Source organism: Python bivittatus, unplaced genomic scaffold (assembly GCF_059951505.1).
Source record: "Python bivittatus isolate LINGU-HERP-01145 unplaced genomic scaffold, Pbiv_v1 ctg000070_np1212, whole genome shotgun sequence".
Taxonomy (NCBI): Eukaryota; Metazoa; Chordata; class Lepidosauria; order Squamata; family Pythonidae; genus Python; species Python bivittatus.
The window spans coordinates 35595534-35614624 of record NW_028277034.1 but is presented as its reverse complement, the minus strand read 5'-3'; the positions used below and the strand labels follow the sequence as shown (position 1 = coordinate 35614624).

The window sequence follows — 19091 nt, the reverse complement described above, 5'->3', positions numbered from 1 at the left end:
ATCTCCGACTCTCGTATAGCCCACTTAGAGTGAATAACTGAGGGTGAAACCCTTCCATTTCAGCTGGTTGGAAAAATAGTGAAATTATTGGACTTTAAAGGAAAAAAGATGAAAAATAGGAAGCTCAAGAGGAAAAAAAAGGTTGTAGGTAGGGGGGTGGGTTTTGAACCAGAAACTTTCTATTTGCAAGTCAAAAATTATAGCCATTATGCTATTATAGCCCTCATAATAAGGTTAGCTCTAAAATTATCTTATAGACAATTGGGGTATCTGCTGAGAGGTGGAGGTCTAAAAAGCCAAGATGGTGGTTAGAACCACATGACTGAAGTCACATAAAAAGGCTTTGTGTGTTCGTAACAGTCATCTTGTTTCTTTGTTACCACATCATGGGGATGGTCCTGCAAACTGTATCAGCAATGATTTAATTGAAGGGGCATTCCTGCTTCTGCGAAGTAGCCAATGAACAGCTGGAATTATCCTGCAAAAACTGAAGCCCACTATCTGAAATGGACAGGAGCACTTGAAATGACATGACATGAAGAACTACTGTTTGAAAATGGAGCAGAGAAACATGAGCTGAGGTTGCCTTGATGGTATGTGAGGAATTAGTATAGTGACATGTTTCTGCCCTCCAAAAATAGTTGCCTGCCTTTTCTGGTGATGGGGCAACTGACCAGTGCAGATAAACCCTTAGAATCTACTAAACATCTGACCTTGTGAATTATGAAGGAATATGATCTGGTGAAATCTGAAACTCTATAGCAAATTAACGTATTGATTTACAAATTTGAAATTATTAATATAAGTGCATTTTTGAAAAAATATTTTTCTCCCTAAGACTTAAATGTGCTTTTAGGATTATCTTTGTAACAGAAAAGTTGTTTAAATAATAGCATTGCAGTGTGTGTGTGTAATATATAGTTAACTTGTGATCCCAGGGAAATTATGGTTCTAGTAAAATCAAAATTACAGTTTTTCTGTGCTGATAATAAGAAATATGTACTTAAAGGTACATAACTTTAATCATACACTTATGTAGAATGTTAGTGCTACTGCCACAAATAGAAAAAGAAAAAATCCAAACTATTTTAAAATATATTTTTTTAATTTGAAAAAAATCCCAGTGTATTTCAAATAAATGATTGCAATTGGGTTGTTAAAATATAAAATCTATGGACTGGAAAGAATCCAGAAGCCCCATCTGTGAAAAGAGGACTAGTTTTATAATTACAGTCTAGTGAACACACCTGGGGAATAACAACATACCTTGCTCTCTCCGATATTTTCATGCCTCTTGAAAAGTCTCAGGAGGGATCGCTAGCTTTTCTTATTTATTTATTTACTATGTAGATTGCCAAATCTAAGAAAAAAAAAATCCCACACAGCTGTTTAAAATGCAATAGTTATAAGACATAACATCACAATTATAAAACCAAAAACAGAATCCAGGAAAAATATAGAAATAACATAAACAATAATTGGCGTCAACCCATCTAAGCAAGGGAATACTAACATTCAACCTCAGAGGTCCTTAGCTGTAATTGATAGGAAACAACAAGGGCTGTTCATGACATTCAGTGTTATCTTAAATCTATTCTAATTATTTTTTAAGAGAAAAGAGTGCAATAGTGCCTTTGGTAAAATATTTTTTTATAAAGACTCTTATATTTTTATAATACCCAGAAATAAAAGGCATGCAGTGCTTAAATATGGAGGCCTCATCCCTAGCTTTTATATATAGATTTGTTACTTTTTCTTATCCTTTCTTCCTCTTCCTAGTGTGTTTTCAGTGTAAGAAATCACTTGATGAAATTCATTTAGATAATAAACTTTCTTTTAAAGCATCTTACTTAGCTTACTAGCTACTAATGCAGATATAGTAACAAAAGAACTTTACAGTTTATCTTAATAATTTATCTCACCACACCCTGACAAAGGATTAATACATAATCTCTGTCTACTTATTTCCTTTAATTAACGTGGAGCTGAATACAATTTCAGTATTTTATTTTCACGTAATTTTATATAATTTTCCTTACTATAGATAGAATTACTACTGATAGGGTTTAAAAAAAAACCTTGAAAGGGTTTTTAATAAATAACTATTTTACATGTTAGGTTTGTGTATGTGCATGTGTGTTCGTGGATGAATGTGAAATAACCCAAAATGTGGTTATTTTATTAGCGTAAATGAAGAAGTGGCATCACTTTATACTCCCTGACCCTGGCATTTCAAATAAGTGCCACCTCCCTAATTCCCAATGCTCATAAATATTATACTAAAGAAACAGACACTCATCCCCTAGCACTTTGCACAAAGGTTATATTTTATTTATTTTGTACAGATAGTTTTTAAAAAAATGTTTTAGGATATAGTTCACAGGTACTGCATGCTGTCAAACTGTAAATGGGTTACAATAAAGTAGCCTTATTTACTAGCATGAAAGCTTGAAAAAAGTCTACAGAGCTACGCATAATCATCTCTTTCTTTCTGCTTCATGCTGACCAGACCAGACTGTTTTTGTTCTTCTTTAAAAGCAGACACAGCTGTAGTAGAGCAGTTGGCAATCTTCTTTTGTTAATGGATCCAGTTCTTAGATCATATGGACAGATAGCTTATTTCTGTCTCGGCAGGGATAATCTTGACAATTCCTATGCTTAGCTCCTTCTGAAAGGTTATTTTGAGCATAGTAGCACATCTGCATGCTTTCATTTATTTGCGGCTAACTAAATTACTTAGGCAGATGCAGTACAAGAAATGTGTTAGTGACACATTGGACAGAATAGGATATATTGTAATCATAATTGTGATCTCTTGAAAAATATAGGTGAATTGAGATATTGGTTGAATAATAGCTGAGTAGAAGGTATTTAGTAACACAATACTTCCCCATCTGTAAACATTTCTTATGTTACCATTATGTAAATAAAAATGAGTTGTCATAAGATGGTTGTGAGATAAAGCAAACCATTTTTGATATTCAAAAGATGACGTTTATTAAGATTACAGGGCAGATATTAATAAATTGAGAAAAAATAACATTTCCATTTAAAAAGTAATAGTCATATTCTATTAGATCAGTCTGTCAGTTTAATATGCTTCTCTATTTTCTACCTATTACATGATGTTACTTTCTGCTACTATTGCATTTAGTAGTGATGCTTAAATAAAGACATTTGTACTTTTTAAGATAGTAAATATTTATAGTAGAATGTATATCCAGTTTAGGTGATTGTTAGAATACAGACTATGCAAGCAAGTCTTAGAATTATGTGCAAATGTGAACAAAGTCTTAGAGAGATCTTTCTATTGTATTAACCAGGAGAAAAGCCTCCATTAGGAATGGACAACATTTTGGTGACCAAGTTCCAATTTAACACCTTTAGTGGGGTTGGGTGAGTGAGTCAAAGTTAGCAGGCCATGACCACACATATGGATGGCTCTGCATCATACACATGGCAAGCTAGGGTTTGCAGAGGTTTTTTTTGTTTTATACTTGTTTATATACCTATTTTAGGACTTTAATTTTCATATGTTTTTCACATACAAAATGGCAGAAAACTGACTAGTTTTCAGCAGTCATAGTCAGAAGAGGATGACATGAAGGAGACATGGAGGAGATTTGTTTATACTGAAGTCTGATGTTGCTTATTATATTCTCAGAATTAGGGAGTCAGAAGTATTCTGAAGAGTAGTCAAGTCTAACACACTCCCAGATACATTTCAAAAGAATCTTTAATATACTTTGCTATACCATCCTATATTAGGGTACAACCATATCTGTAGCTTGGGACTCTGAGGATGAATCCACCATAGCAATTCCTGTCATGCAGAAGACTAGGACATCAGGCATACCAGTGATCTCTTAAAAGCTGGAGTCAGTCTTCAGCAAGGAGAAAAGTGGAGGGAGAGGATAAGCCACTGTGGATGATGGCATGCTAATCATCTCTTTCTCTTCCACCCAATTCAGCAAGGACAGATATATGGTATTAGTATCTCAGGCCGTGCCAATTTTCTTAAGACCTCAAATGTCTACAGTACTTTGCTAGAACAAAACTCAACTAATCACAGCTTATCTGTCAAGTCCCTCCCAGCAAGGCACAAATAAGGAAAGAATAATTACTTCTATAATGCGCTTTTAATGCCAGGAATAAGGGTAAGGTATGGAATTTGGGAAACTGCAACAGGAACCTCAAGCCCTCATTTATTAGTGAGTTCATTAAGGTGAAGTCTCTTTGAATGGTTTGAATCTCATTTTTAGAGCATAGACTGAGCTGTTGTTTCTGAGGTAAGCTGTTGATGAATTATTCTCTTAACTCGTGGTTGTTTGTATCTAACATTTCTTTTCAGTTTCTTACAATCTTGACTGATAGTATATTACTACCCCGATCTTGACTGATAGTATATCACTCTTTGTGCTATCAGAGGAATACTAAGTTGAGATTTCTGATTGGAGGGCTATCTTAGTAATAATAGTTTTTTTTTAAAGCTTTCTTTAATCCCACCTTTATCATTTGTATAAATAACTCAAGGCGGTGAACACAGCTAATACTCCTTCCTCCTCCTATTTTCTCTACAACATCAACCCTGTGAAGTAGGTTGGGCTGAGAGAGGGTGACTGGCCCAAGGTCACCCAGCCAGTTTTTCCCAACCAAGTGGTTTGTTGGACTAGTTTCTTAAGAAGTGATACACCTATTTGTTACCAATTTACATAGAAGACTAAAGCTTCAGTCTATATGCTTCTTCAACCCAAAAAGGTAATTTACCCAGAATTGCAATCCCAAGAGTACATTACTGTTTGCAAGAAATATCCTCCTAGCCTGCTCACATTTAGGTTGCCTCTAGTCACTTTCTATCTCATATATCTTGACTATTCTAATTTTTACTTTTGTGTGGCCAAATCAGATAAATGACAATTAGCTATAATGTGAGAAAATAAATCCAACTTTATTCAGTGAATCTTGCTTTTTAGAAAAACACAGTGTGGTGGAGGGAAAACACCAGCTTCCTTGGGAGTAAGCCACAGCATCAGAATATAAGTACCTGCAGACTCAGGGCCTGCTAAACATAAAGGCTGCTCTGAAGAAAGGGCAGGAAGTAGAGGAGGAAGAGGAAGAGACAACACCTACCTCTATCAGGCCTGTATAAATGAACTCCTCTACCCTTCTATGTTGCTTGGCTGGGATTCAGCTAATTGCCCAGGCAGAGAAGAGAGTTGGCTCCAGACCCTGCAAAGCCTTACTTGGAGAGAAGGAAGGAGCCAGAGACTACTCAACTAAGGAGCTCCTTGTAGGCTTGTTGTCAAGCTGGAAGTTTAACTGATGCTATTGGTGCGAGGGCAGGAAAACAAGCCTCAAAAGCTGTTCCAGATCCATTTACTTCCTTGGCTAGAGATTTATTTTGCGTGTTACTTAGACTTCTTGATTTGGACTGCTGAGGCTCCAGAGAGTCTGGTTTTGTTCTGAATCGCTGTTCCTGAATGTTTGAGGGATTGGGAAGAATAAATGTCAGCGGGTTCCCTACATCTTGGAGAGTCCAGTCTTTGCTTTCTGTTGTTGGCTAGTCTTTCGACAAGGGTCCCTGCCACACACAGATTGGAACACACTTTCTTGCCATATTTTAAGGCATAATGGTAACTTAACATTTCTGGAGTGCTTTTAAGACCATTAGTAAAAGAAAATTGTTTCTGCTTGTTTTGTTTTGTATTGTATGGCACCTTTTATTTCCCAAGTTTCAATAAAGCCAAATAAGAAGACTTGAGATGAGGCTTTTAATTAACAGAGGTTTTATTGGCCAAGGAAACCTTCTGGATGGCTCAAGGAGTGTTGCCCAGAACCACACCTTGCAAAGCAAGCAACAAAGATTTTATAGGCATATTCAGATGTATTCAGATAGTACATCCCCTCATATCCATACAAGGGAATTTTGGGATGACCCAGGGAAAAGTAAAGGTGGGCCTAAAGAGGTGAATCTAAGTTTAACTTTTTCTTCTTATCTCTTCTTTGGAATTTCAAACTTCTTTCTCCGGACACCAGCCTAACACCAGCCTGGTACGGAATTAATTTATGGCTTACTTGTTCAGTCAGGCATCTGGCTAATTGCTTCTAAAGGAAATGGGGTGGGGGAATGCTGTGCTCTCTTAGAAGGCAATCAGGCATTCAACTAAGAGATAAGGTGGGGGAAAGAAACGCTGTGCTCTTTACAAAGCAAGTTAATCCTTTGTAAATAAGATAGAGTGCACTATCACATGCATGCCCACACATTATGAGAGGGTGTAAAATTGTATATCAAAACAATGCCCTTCAGTATCACAGTACTTAAGAACAAAATAATAATCCTGCTGGAGCAAGCAAAGCCTGATCTCAGCCCAGCATTTTTCTCACAGTGTTCAACTAAATATTTCTGGGTTGGGGGTGCTCACAGACAGGAGACAGTGACAAAGCTCTTTCACTATGTTTTGTAATAAGGCTTTCCACAGGTTAATTTGCATTCTTGAAGAAATGCTTTCCATTTCTAAATCTCCTTCCAATCACCTTTATTGGATGATCCCTTGTCTTAGTGTTTTGAAAGAGAAAAACTTTCCTCTATTTTCTCTAGGCTATGCATTTTTTATGCATATCAATTATGTTTCTTGTCAGTTGCTTTTTTCCAAGATAAATCCCAAACTTTTAGTCCTTCCTGGAGAGGTTTGAGGCCTCTGTTAATTTTGGTTGCCCCTTTCTGCACTTTTCCATCTCTTTTATATCTTTTAAAAATGCAATCTGAACTGTAAACAGTATTTACAGTATACGGGTGCGTGTATGTTAAAGATTTGTACTAAGGCAGTACAACATTAGAATTTTATTCTCAGATCTTTTCCTAATTGTCCCTAGGATGTGTTTTGTCTTTTTCTTTTTCTTTTTTTTAACAAATTTTTATTCTTAAAAAACAATCTTATCAAACATCGAGCAGCGAGTCAAAACGGGTTACAAATACAACAGTGTATAATCATATTATCATATTACCAATATATCCAAATACATATGTATCATCAATAAAAGTAAAACATCGCATATTATCTAATTAAACTCCTTAACTTTTTCTATTACTCTTTTTCATATTTACTCTCTAGCCAGGCATAAAATACCTGCCATATTTTATAATATTCAGTATCTTCCTTATCTCTAATCTCCAGTGTCAACCTATTCATTTCTGCACAGTCTAATATCTTCCTTATTATATTTTCATCATTCGGTATCTTTTCCCCTTTCCAATTCTGAGCAAATGCAATTCTAGCTGCAGTCAGAACATGGATGATCAAGTATATATCTTCTTTACTATAATTTTCTGGTATCATTCCTAATAGGAATATCTCTGGCTTCATTTCTATGTATTGAAGTGTCATTCTTTCTAGCCATTCACATATTTTCATCCAATATTTTTTAGCTTCTGGGCAAGTCCACCACATATGGTAATAGGATTCTAATTCTTGATGACACTTCCAACATTTAGTAGATTTTTTCTTAAACATCTTTGCTAATCTTGAAGGGGAAAAATGCCATCTATAGAACATTTTATAAAGATTCTCTTTGTATGCTGTTGACATTGTCAAAGTATAGTTTTTCTCCCATAAGTTCTCCCATTTTTCCAAATCTATTGAGTGTCCAAAATTCTTTGCCCATGCAATCATAGTTCCTTTAACTTGTTCTTCCGCCATCTTAAATGTTAATAAATAGTCATATAGTTTTTTAATCATTTTCTCATCTTTCCCTATCAATATCTCATCCAATTCTGTTAATTTCCCATAAAGTCCATATTGTTTAACATCCTTCTCATATCTTGATTGTATTTGCCATTGTACATACCAAGTCATATCAATTCCCTGCGTGTTTTGTCTTTTTCATGGCTGCCACATATTGAGTTTACATTATTTTAACCCTGAGATTAGTGATAGACAATTCTGACCCCATTTGGGTATATATGAAGTTTGGATTTTGTTTTTGTTGTTGTTGTTGTTGTTGTTTTAAATTGAGTTAATTTGTTATTTGAGAATTTACCCAGTTTGAAGAGATCCTAGGAGGACTTTACCTCAGCATGAAGAATTTACTATGTCCACCTAGGTCAAGATCATTTATGAATAAATTAAAAAGCATTGGTCCCAACACAGATTCTTGATGGACTCTGCTTCTTGAGAGAATTGCCATAAAGCAGTTAGTAATCCAAAAAAGAACAGGTTCTCTTATCCTGTGACCATTTAATTTAGTCATACTGTAAGTCTATGATAAGGAACTATGCCAAAGGTTTTTTTTACTATAAAAAATAAAAATATGCAGTGTGACAGGATCACCTCACATGTCTGTTTACAACTCCAATAAAAGGCTGGTGAAAGAGGATTTACATTTACAAAATCCATACTGATTTTCCTTCAGTGAAAGCTTTTCCTCAACGTGCATCGTTGTTTTTTCTTTGATATTGTTTCTACTAACAGATGTTTAACTGGCTGGCCTGTAATTTCTTGGATCTCCCCTGGGTCCCTTTTTAAAAATTGATGTCACATTGCAAACCTTCCAGTCCTTTGAAACTAACCGTATTTGAGAGATAAGTTATGTATTTTTTTGTTAGGTGGTTGACATTTTTACATTTGAGTTCTTTTAAGAACTCTTGGGTGAATGCCATCAGGATCTACTGTTTTCTTATAGTGTAGTCTCTCAAGATGTCCTAGAATAGTTACCTTCCTGCCCTAAGAAAATAAATACAGGCTAGATACTGTCCTATAACTTCAGTAGTAAAGATAAATGCAACTCTCTTGGGCGTTCTTCTCATTTTAAAACTCTTTTTTCTGTAATTAAATCCTGCCAGCATTTTCTCAAACTCATTTTCTTAATGTGAGTCAGACTGCTTCTCTCATCTGATACCAGGAAAGTACTGATCAGGGTCAGAGTCTCAGATCTTGTTCTATAGAACACTTTGGGTGAAGAATATCATTGAAACATTAATTTCAATTATTAATTTCAGAAGTATGCATTAACCATGGTAATCTATATCACTTTCCATTTTGCTTCACAGATAACCTGAATCATAACAAAAATATTCAATATTGAGATATGTAGTGACTTAACCAAGGTAGAAAATTATGATCCAAAATATATTTCTGTTATGTCTTAATTGTACAACATAAATTTGTAGTTTCATATGAAGCATTTTATTAGCATTTTAATATTTAAGTGACATTTATATTTATAGTAATATGGTGGTAAAAGTGGTATGGGTCTACTTAACATATCAGCTAGAATATTGCCTTGAATAATACCACAAGTAAATTAAAATCTATTGATTTGTTATATTCTCTGTTTTGAAGTAAACCTAGCATATCCACATTTTTAACAATACATTTTTTGAATATGAACCTTTATTTTTGGAATGGTTAATCTGTAGGACCTGGTAATTTAAGGAACCACCTATCTCTGTTAGTGCCTGTCCAGTAAGAGCTGGTAGAATTGGTGCACTTAAGATCCCCTCAATTAAACAATGTCACCTACTGGGGCCTCAGAGGTGTGCCTTCTCTGTTAAAGTGCTTGCCTCTGGAAGAGCATTTGTCTAGATATACATACAAATAGTCCTTGGGTTATGACTATTCGTTTAGCAACTGTTCAGAGTTACAATGGCGCTGAACGAGGGGGACTTACAATGGCTCCTTGGAGTTCTGGCTGTTGCAGCGAGCTGCAGTCATGTGATTGCGATTTCCAGTGTTCCCTGCTGCTTCCCACAAGCAAAGTCAATGGAGAAGCTGGCAGGAAGACAGAAGTTGTGATCATGTGAGGTCCTCGCTTAATGTCCTGCATGGTCCTTGTTTCTGGGACTTCCAGAATTGCTATCACTAAGCGATGTGGTCACGTGACATTGCACTTTATGACCACGTCCCTTAGTGATGGAGGTCCCGGTCCCAATTGCCACTGTAACCTGAGGCAGATTTTCAGAAATCAGCAGAATGGAAGTCATACAGGTAGTCCTGTAATACTGTAGTACCTGTATGACTCCCATTCTGCTGATTTCTGAAAATCTCCCTATTCTCAAAATTCTTAATAAATATAAATAATAAAAAAAGAAAACCTGGGTGGTGGGTGATATAATATTTTTTAATGTTGTTTCATAAGGATTTTCAGGACACATATAATCTGTTTCCCCTTTTTATTCTGGCTTTTTATTATGTGATGCACCCAGAGTCAGTCAGAGTTGAGCATTTTTAAAATGTATGTAATAAATAGAAAATCATGTATCTACATTCTGGAGAAGGTTTATTTATGTGGTCATTAAGAGTTCACACCAACTGGATGGTATATAATAAGTCAAGGCCTTGAATTGTATATTTCTTAAAGTTTAATTCAACATTATGCTGCTACATAACATGTATTTAGCATTACTAGCTATAATCAAGAAATTGTTTAATCTGAGGATTCATCTGGAAATTGGAGGATTGTAAGATAAGAGATAAGACAATTTTCATATAGAAATTGCTGACATATATCTGATTAGAAAAGGTTGCAAAAAGCCTGCATAATAACTCAGTTTTCTCAGACTCTAGGGAATACAGGCAGAGTTCTTGCTTTATACAGTAAATAAACCAGAAGCTTTCTTTTAAGAAAGGAAATAGTGTATTTTCATTGCTTCTAGTTAATTTAGCAAGACAGTCACTCATGCCCTGGTCACCTCACAACTGGATTATTGCAATGTGCTCTACATGGAACTGCCCTTGAAGACTACCCAGAAGCTACAGCTGGTTCAAAATGCAGCAGCATGGGCAGTAATGGGTGCCTTCCAATAGGTAATATGTCACCATTGCTACGTGAGCTGCATTGGGTAACATTTGGCTTCTGAGTGCACTTCAAGGTGATGATTATTTCCTATAAATCCCTATATGGCATACAGCCTGGGTATCTGAGGTCCAATAGTCTCTGCCCACCTGATATGTTCCGGCAGAGTGGGTGTGCTCCAGGTCTCCTCTATTAAATGTTGACATCTTGCAGGACCAAGGAAACATGTCTTTTCTGTCACAGCCCCCACCCTCTGCAACTGCATCCTCTGTAGAAAAGGACAGTGCCTTCTCTGCTGGGATTCCAGAAAGCTCTTAAAACCTGTTTTTGGTCCCAGGCCTGGGGTTAAAGTATTAGTATGTTTTAGGGGGCCCTGTTGTGATTTGTGTTGCTTTTAAGATTGTTTTAGTCTGGGCTGTATGTGTGGTGTTATGTTTTAATTGCTTTTATGGTTTTGTGGTTTTGTACACCACCTAGAGTCTGTTGGAGTTGGGCTATAACAAATACATAAATTTTTAGCAAATAGCTAATGAAGTTGAACACAGAATCAGTGCATTTTTAATATTTTAAAAATTCTTATAGATATTCATTGTTACAAAACTACTTTTGGGTGACATTTTTTTTCCTAAATTATTATGACTTCTAAAATATGAAACACAACTTGGCTTCAAGAGCCATTCTCAGATGAGGAAGCAGGCCAGGAAGAGGCTACCCAGCAAGCAGACTCTGACATGTCAGGACACAGCAATGGTGCTGAGCTGGCAATGGCTCTACTATTCCTGCTCTAGACCCAACAGACCAACTCAGAGAAAGAGCCTGCTCCGTGCAGCCGAAATAATGCCAGCATCTGAAGAGGGAGCATCAAAAGACTTAAAAGACTTAAAAAGTGCTAGACTGCCAAGAGATGGCTGGATCTGGCAGGACTGCTGAGGAGTCACTGGCTGAACTAAATTGGATAACAAAGTTGAAGAAGTAACGGGTAAGTGCTAACATAGAGTCATAGGTAACAGTAGGTTTTACCACCAATTTATCCAAAGATTTTGCTTCATTTTCATTGAAACAGTGCAATCCTTAACAGTAAACAGCATTCCGTTCACTGTTCTCTGAAGTCATTCAGTATTCTAGTTACCAGGAGCTATTTCCATTGTGTATTTAGTACTGTCCCAAGAAAAATAAAAGCAGCTAAAAATTCAACTATTCAAATCTAGATTTGAATAGCAAATCTAGATTTAGCAAGAAAGTTTAAAGAAATAATATGTGGAAAGAAACCCTGCAAGAAGCAAAGAGAACACCAAGTATTTTAACTGTATTGATGTAAATGAATAATCATTCTATGTATCTTAAATATAAAACAATTATTTTGTAAGTAGCTGGATGGAAAAAAATTTGAGTGCTGAATAATCATCATCAGATCAGATCGGCCTGGATTCCATTTCTGATAAAGGAAAAGAATATCTGCACTTTTTAAAGCTTTTGACAAAATCTGTTAGTAAGGGAACCAAATGCATCCACAAAAACTAGAAATAACTGGCAAGAAAGAAGTAGTTTTAAAAATTAAATACATATTAGATATGAAAACGAAGTAAAATATGTTGCTGTAGGACAACAGGATATCTTATCCACTGGAGTTCTGTCTGGAGTACTGTATTCTACTATATTCTTTCTAAAGTACTAATCATTATAATATGTATTGGTATATTATAAATTTTGAAAAGAATGAGACTTTAAATTTTATAACGTAAGAATCTGTCTTAGAGTGAGACATGATACTGGTTCATTTATCCCAGTTTTCTACATCATTCTAGAGTGTGTTACACAGAAAATGAAATTGTATACTATTAATCAAGAATTGGACAATAAAGGATCAAGAATGCTTACTTGAATGAAAGTAAGCATTCAAATATTTTTTAAAAAACTTTTTTCCTGTAGGGATATTCAAGCAGATACTGCCGAATAGAGATCTATTGATAAAAGAAAACAATTGATTCAGTAAATGAATGTCCTAAAGCTGTAGTGTTGAGTCATATATGTTGATAGTTTCCAAGATTCTGATCAAGTATATTTCTCTAAAACATGAGCAAATCCCATATTCCCACCACAATCAGTTAACAGCGAGAAAATAGATAAGCAGCATTTTGAGCTGAAATGGTACAACATCATAATTGAAAAATAGTATGTGAAAAATGTATCTGAATGCAAAGCATGGTATTTATAGCTTCAATTTTAGGTCAGGATTTTTCTCTTGGTTCTTTGAGAGTAAATTGTTTCTATCACAAGAACATTTATTTTCACCTGTAATAGGGTGATTGCAAACTAGCTATCTTTGCCAATGGGCTAGGTATGTTACCTGTTTGTAGTAGAAACAGAAAGTCTTATAAAAGTTTAAATAGAAAGCCATTTATTATTTTTAAGGTGCAGCAACGTTTTTGCAATTATTTTTGTTACCTCAGCTGATTGCATTTGCTGCTGGAGTCACAGGCTATTTTGGGTCCCCCTGCCTTACAAGATGTAGAATCTCTGCTGATTGCCTCTTCGTTGTACAGCATCTACAGTATCCATCAGTCTTAATAACCTTCCAGTAACATTTGAAGGTAGATCTCTGTGCCCTAATGGACTCTCTGGGGATACTAGTGTGCATATTGTACCTTGGAGAAGCTTTGTGGCTTGTCGTAAATACCAGGACAGATTATTCAGGTGAAAGTAATTGTAGGCTCATATAGAATAAAAAAGCCCGACAACGGTCTTGCTCACAGAGTTCTGATGTGCTAATTGGTGAATTTTTGTCATGCTTGAAAAGTTCACAGCTAGAAATATTTATTTATTTTGGGTGATTGTGATTGTTGTCTGATTAAAAAGGGAAAGGCGGCATAACTCCCCTCAAAGAGAGTAATCACAGTCCACTATTCATACTTCTTCCTAGCAAAACTAGTTTTTTTTTTTTATGTGCTATTTGTCTGGGAGTCTTTCTGGGCAAGAGATAAATACAATGAAATCGCTAGAACTCTTGACTGAAAAATACGCAGAGAGTAACTCTGAGGAGAAGGAAAAAGCAAGCGACTCTGCAAAAAGTAAATAATAGAGATACTTTGTATTACATTAGATAATATGTTCTAACAATTATATTGCCTTGTGCTTTTCTTGTTTATTTGTTTTCCACAATTTATAGATTGATCTAATCTGAACAATTCTGGGCAGTGTACTCATCAGGTTAATGTGTCTAAAAAGTTAACTATAGAAAGATCCACACAACAACAACAACAACAACAACAATAATAAACATCCTATCATTATTGAAGGGATCAAAAGGCCATTGAAACAGGGTTGTTTTAAGGAGCTTAAAATATGAGAAGGGTAGGAGCCAACTGAACCTCCAGTGGTACCATATTCCCTCCTTTATCCAGCCATCTCAATATTCCAAATGCATCTGAGAGTCATGCCATAAAAGAACTTACAGGTAATAATCAGCATTCTAAAATGGAAGCCTAGCGGTAGCCAATATAGCAAATCCAGAATAGGTGTACTTCTGCAGATATGGGTTTCGAAGGATTCTTAGTCTGGCCACTGCAATTTGCACCAATTGCAGCTTCCAAGTCATTATAAGCCCCCACAGAGTATATTGCTGTAGTCCAGTCATTTTAGGGGCATGAATTTCTATCCTGGTTCAGGTGGGGTCACAACTGGCACACAAGCCAAAGCTTTAATGCTGCTCTACAGCAGCCGTGAATCCAGGAAGACTCATATCATGAAGTGGTCCTTTGGGAAGAACATGAATCTCTCTAAAACAACTACTGGGGCCAATATTACGAGACTTTGTGATATTTCTGGATGTACAACAGCTGTGTCGTGCTAGGGTTTTCATCTAAGCTTTTTCCTTCCTGCCCAGACCATCAAAGCCTCCAGACACCAGTTCAGGACATCTGGAGCATCTCCAAGTGGGGCTAGGTACAACTGAGGGTTGTCAGCATATTGATGACCTCTTATCCCAAACAAATGGATGACCTCTCCAACAGCAGAAGAATAGTAACAACAATGGTCAAAGCCCAAAAACATAGCAGATGCAGTGCAATCTAGTAAAACAGAAGAAGTAATCAATATGCATATTTTAAAAAACCCAGAAATTTAATAGCAAGAATAGCATGCTAAAAACTTAGGAAAAAAATACTTAATTAGCTGATAGTTTTAGTCTTAGGCAAAACTCAGACACAGCACTTTCTAACACAATCACAACTAAATAAAATTTGCCAACTTTTCCTAGAAATTTCTATAAACAAATATATAAACTAATAAAAGATACGCAGTCTTCCCCATAAACTGACCCCTACATTTAATTAAGAGAGGAGTTAATCAGAGCAGGTATGGTATGAATGACATCATAACAAGATGGAAAGCTGTTTCAGTAACTACATAGATCTGTCCAAGTAGGAACCAGGTGTTAAGATCAATTTGAAGGAAACTTTATTTACTTTTGAAAATAGGAAATTTGGATGCTGCCTGAAATATTAGCACTGACCATGCACGATTGCTAAAATAACACCAGACCATATTTTTTGCCAATGCTCACAGTCATTCTCAGTTAGTTTAGATATTACAGTTAGTCAACATACCTCAAAAACACTGATGTCAAATCCATGAAACACATAATGCTTCATATCAATTTTTATAGAGGAGCCAGATAAAGTTTATTGTAACATTTGCTGAAATCAAATTTGCCACTGATGTTTTTTGTATTAATGATAACATTAACAAACTTGCAACTTTCATATTAACGCTTGTATCCAGTCAGATAATTCTGCTCAAGTGACCACCAAAGGTGGTGGTTTGAACAACCCATATGTGGTTTCAGCAAATGTTACAATAAACTTTATCTGGCTCCTCTATAAAAATTGATATAAAGCAATATGCGTTTCATGGATTTGACATCAGTGTTTTATCAATACTGCATTCAGCTTTTCTCCAGCTGATGCTCTTGAGGTATGTTTAGATTTCAGGAACTAGAATTTTCAGCCAACAAAAAAATCTAGGGTAGGAATCTGGGAGTTGGAATAGTAATATATGAAAAGCATGAGGATTGGAAGAAGCTGCTTCAGCACTTTTTGTACTTCTGAACTGATCTTATTTTTAGTCATATCTATACAAAATAATCCAAAATAGTCATTGCAAAATTATACATTGCAAAATAATAAATACCTATCAGTTGATTATATGATCTTCCAGTGCTGAGTAAATAATGAACTGGAGCAAAATTAGAATAAAGGTTTTGGGAGAATTGTTTACTAAGTTGGGTATGATTATTTGAGGGTTTATCCTATAGTTTTATGTGTGTTTACTTAAACATGGAAGGAAATTGTTCTGTTTAGTTTTAATAATATAGTTAGAGGGTACTCTGTGGACCACATAAAGGGGATTTATCAGGTCGCGTGCAATCATTGGAACTTTGATTCTTCACTGAGTTTTATTTCCAGCATATGCCATGGCAATTTAAATCTCCCATCCTTACTTTTGAAACTTTGGTCATCTGGCTCAAAAAAGCCTTGTCCATGTTTTCTGTCTGCCTAACGTATATACAAAAGTCTACACAATTATATTTGCTTCTCTCTCCCTTCATGCTTACCCATTCACTTTAAACAAGATTTCCATGGTTTACTTCATAAATTTCTTTATAGCCATATACTTTCTTCTTCCTTTTGATATATCTTTTGTTGTAGACTTTGGAAGTTATGTTGCAATCATTGTGGCATCCCACGAAATTTCAATGATACCTACGGTATCATATTTGTCCAAGTTAGGATTTTAAGTTCTCCTTGTTTTTTCCCATACTTGTGCACTGGTGAAGAAACATCTGAGATTATGAGTGATATACCATACTAGCTTCACAGTTTCCTGCCAGTCTATAACCATCTCCTCTGCTATTATGCTTCTCTTTATTTCCTATATTGTAGGCTCCAAGCCTGGGGAGTATGTTCAGTTGTCGGCATTTTCCATCTTTCTCCCCCCTGCCCCACATTTTCCCCCGTTATATTAAAGCTGTCCTGATGAAGTGGTGGGGCTCCTTCCAAAGACATTCTTTCTAGTCTTCATGAGATGTAGCTTATCTATTGCCAAGAGTGCTTTCATATAGGTAGTCTGTGATTGAGGAACTCAAGCCCTTCCTGGTGGCACTGACTACACAGTCAGTTGTTAACTTCCATGGTCCTGTTCTCTCTTTTTACGCCATAATCCTTAACTGGAAGGATGGGGCATGGATTGCTTTGAATAGCAAGAGCCTGAGATCAGATGCTGAGCTTCACTGAATGTCACCTGAATCTCTTACTCCTCTGGGTCACATGCTTCTTCTTGTCTTCTTTTTCATGTTCTCTTGTCATATTTGCCAATGAATTCCAGTTTAGTGAATATGCACTGAGGAACTCTTTTTAGCTTTTTTTCTTTTAAGTGGCTTTGGTCTGTTATAGAATGTCTGCAAGCTTGAAATTATCCTCCAGTGATTTCTGAATACTATCACTTTAATGTCTGATTGGTCTCTACTAATCTCCTTGCAAATGTATTGACCTGCCTATGTAAATAGCAGAAGAGTACTATTGGCAGCTGATAGCATAACTTTTATTAGAAAATGAGCGGGTATTTGCTTGAACTATTGATCTAGCTATGCCTGCTCATCGTCCATGGCTGTTACCACAGGGTGAGTCATAGCCATGCAGATTGGATTTTATTAAATTGATTATATTTGGTGTTAATTGTGCCTCCACAGATTACTATGACAGTAGTAGAGCTATTTCTTGTTTTACTTGACCTTTCAAAAGCAAACTTCATAAATAATCCTTTGTTTATCACCACCACTTTATCTCTCTATTCAGGGCACATATACTTCTGTACATTTACATCTACTTACTGAGATTCATACTGTGATTAATGAAATTCATTCCTTCTCCCCTCCCCTCCCCTTCCCTCCCCTCCCCTCCCCTCCCTTATTAGAGTTGGTTTCTCTGTGCATGTCTTTTTGTTGCAACAAATACCCTCAACCTTATTTATTATTTATTTATTTATTCAATTTATATGGCCACCCATCTCAACAAGTGACTTTGGGTGGCGAACACAGTTAAAATAAAATAAAATGTTACTATCATTAGTATTTATTGAGTTCCTTGTTTTAATTTTGTTCAGTCTTATGAAATTTGCCCAGGAAATGTCTTGCAACTGGAAGTATTAAAAATGCAATATATAACTTCCAGTAGAAGTTAAGCACTTTTAAGGATTATTCAGTTCAATGGCAGATATTACATTATCAACTAAAGTGTACTTCTTTGACTTGATCTTGTTTTTCCTTTATAAAAGTACATGGTTATATCTTTTAACCAATTTCCCAACAAAATAAACTATTTTTGAGTATCAAAATGTTTAAAACATTAACTGTAAAAACAAATCATGGAAAAGGAGAGAAAGAGACAAGATATAAAAATTATTGTTCATATTTTTGTTCTTTTTGAGGGGGTTGTTTTTCATGTACTTGTTTCATTTTTTGTATTTTGTAATTTTTATATTTCTTCCTGTAAAGCTTAAGAAATACTAATTTTTCGGCATCTACAATAGTTAGGTACAACTATTTGACTTTATAAAGTTCTTCTTCTATAACACATGCGCGCGCACACACACACACACACACACATATGTGAGTATTCTGGGAAATGCTATATTTGAGTCTCACCATTGGGCATCTTAAAGCATTGAAGTGAATGACTATGCTCTGCCATCTCAATTTGTTTTTTTGTCTGAATCTAAACTGGTGAGGATGGAACTTGTCAACTTAGATGTCTCTAGTATTGTCTTCAGAAAATTCTACATGAGAGAGGCTGGAATAGAGTGAAAGAGAAAGACATCTGTCCCTGGGGCTCCTCCATTGTTGACTGGTAAAGGCATTGTTTTCCCCAGTGTGTGAGAGCCACAATACGCATGTGGGCATTTTGGAATGAGATCAAAGAGTAAAACTGAGGTCAACAAAAGGAACCTATAGGTGGCACAACACTTGATTTAATAGCCACCACATCCCTAATGAAGTTACATTTGTGAATATTACATACAGTGTGTGCAGAAATAAAATGTGCATTTTACTCTGTACTTCATAACATTTTCCCATTGCATACTTTGGTTCCAGATATCCTGCCCATCCTGGTAGGAGCAACTAGCAACCCATGTGACAAGAATCCTAAATAACTTTTAACAGAGAGACCTTTGCTTTTCTTCATCTCAAATGAACCTTTATTAGAAGTCTCCATAACACCATGTAATCATGAATGAATGCAGATAAA

The 19091-nt window shown here is 35.7% G+C and overlaps 1 protein-coding gene and 1 long non-coding RNA gene across 3 annotated transcripts in view; one reads left to right on the top strand and one right to left on the bottom strand.

Annotated features, from left to right (window-relative positions):
* ANK2 (ankyrin 2) overlaps positions 1-19091 on the top strand; it is a 304223-nt gene that overhangs the window by 69740 nt on the left and 215392 nt on the right. The window lies entirely within an intron of this gene.
* The window catches only part of LOC148216873 (uncharacterized), a 106470-nt gene that overhangs the window by 11227 nt on the left and 76152 nt on the right, over positions 1-19091 (bottom strand). For both annotated transcript variants that reach the window (XR_015794594.1, XR_015794595.1), the window contains one exon: positions 1267-1360. This is a non-coding gene — a long non-coding RNA (uncharacterized LOC148216873). The remainder of the gene's footprint in view (positions 1-1266; positions 1361-19091) is intronic.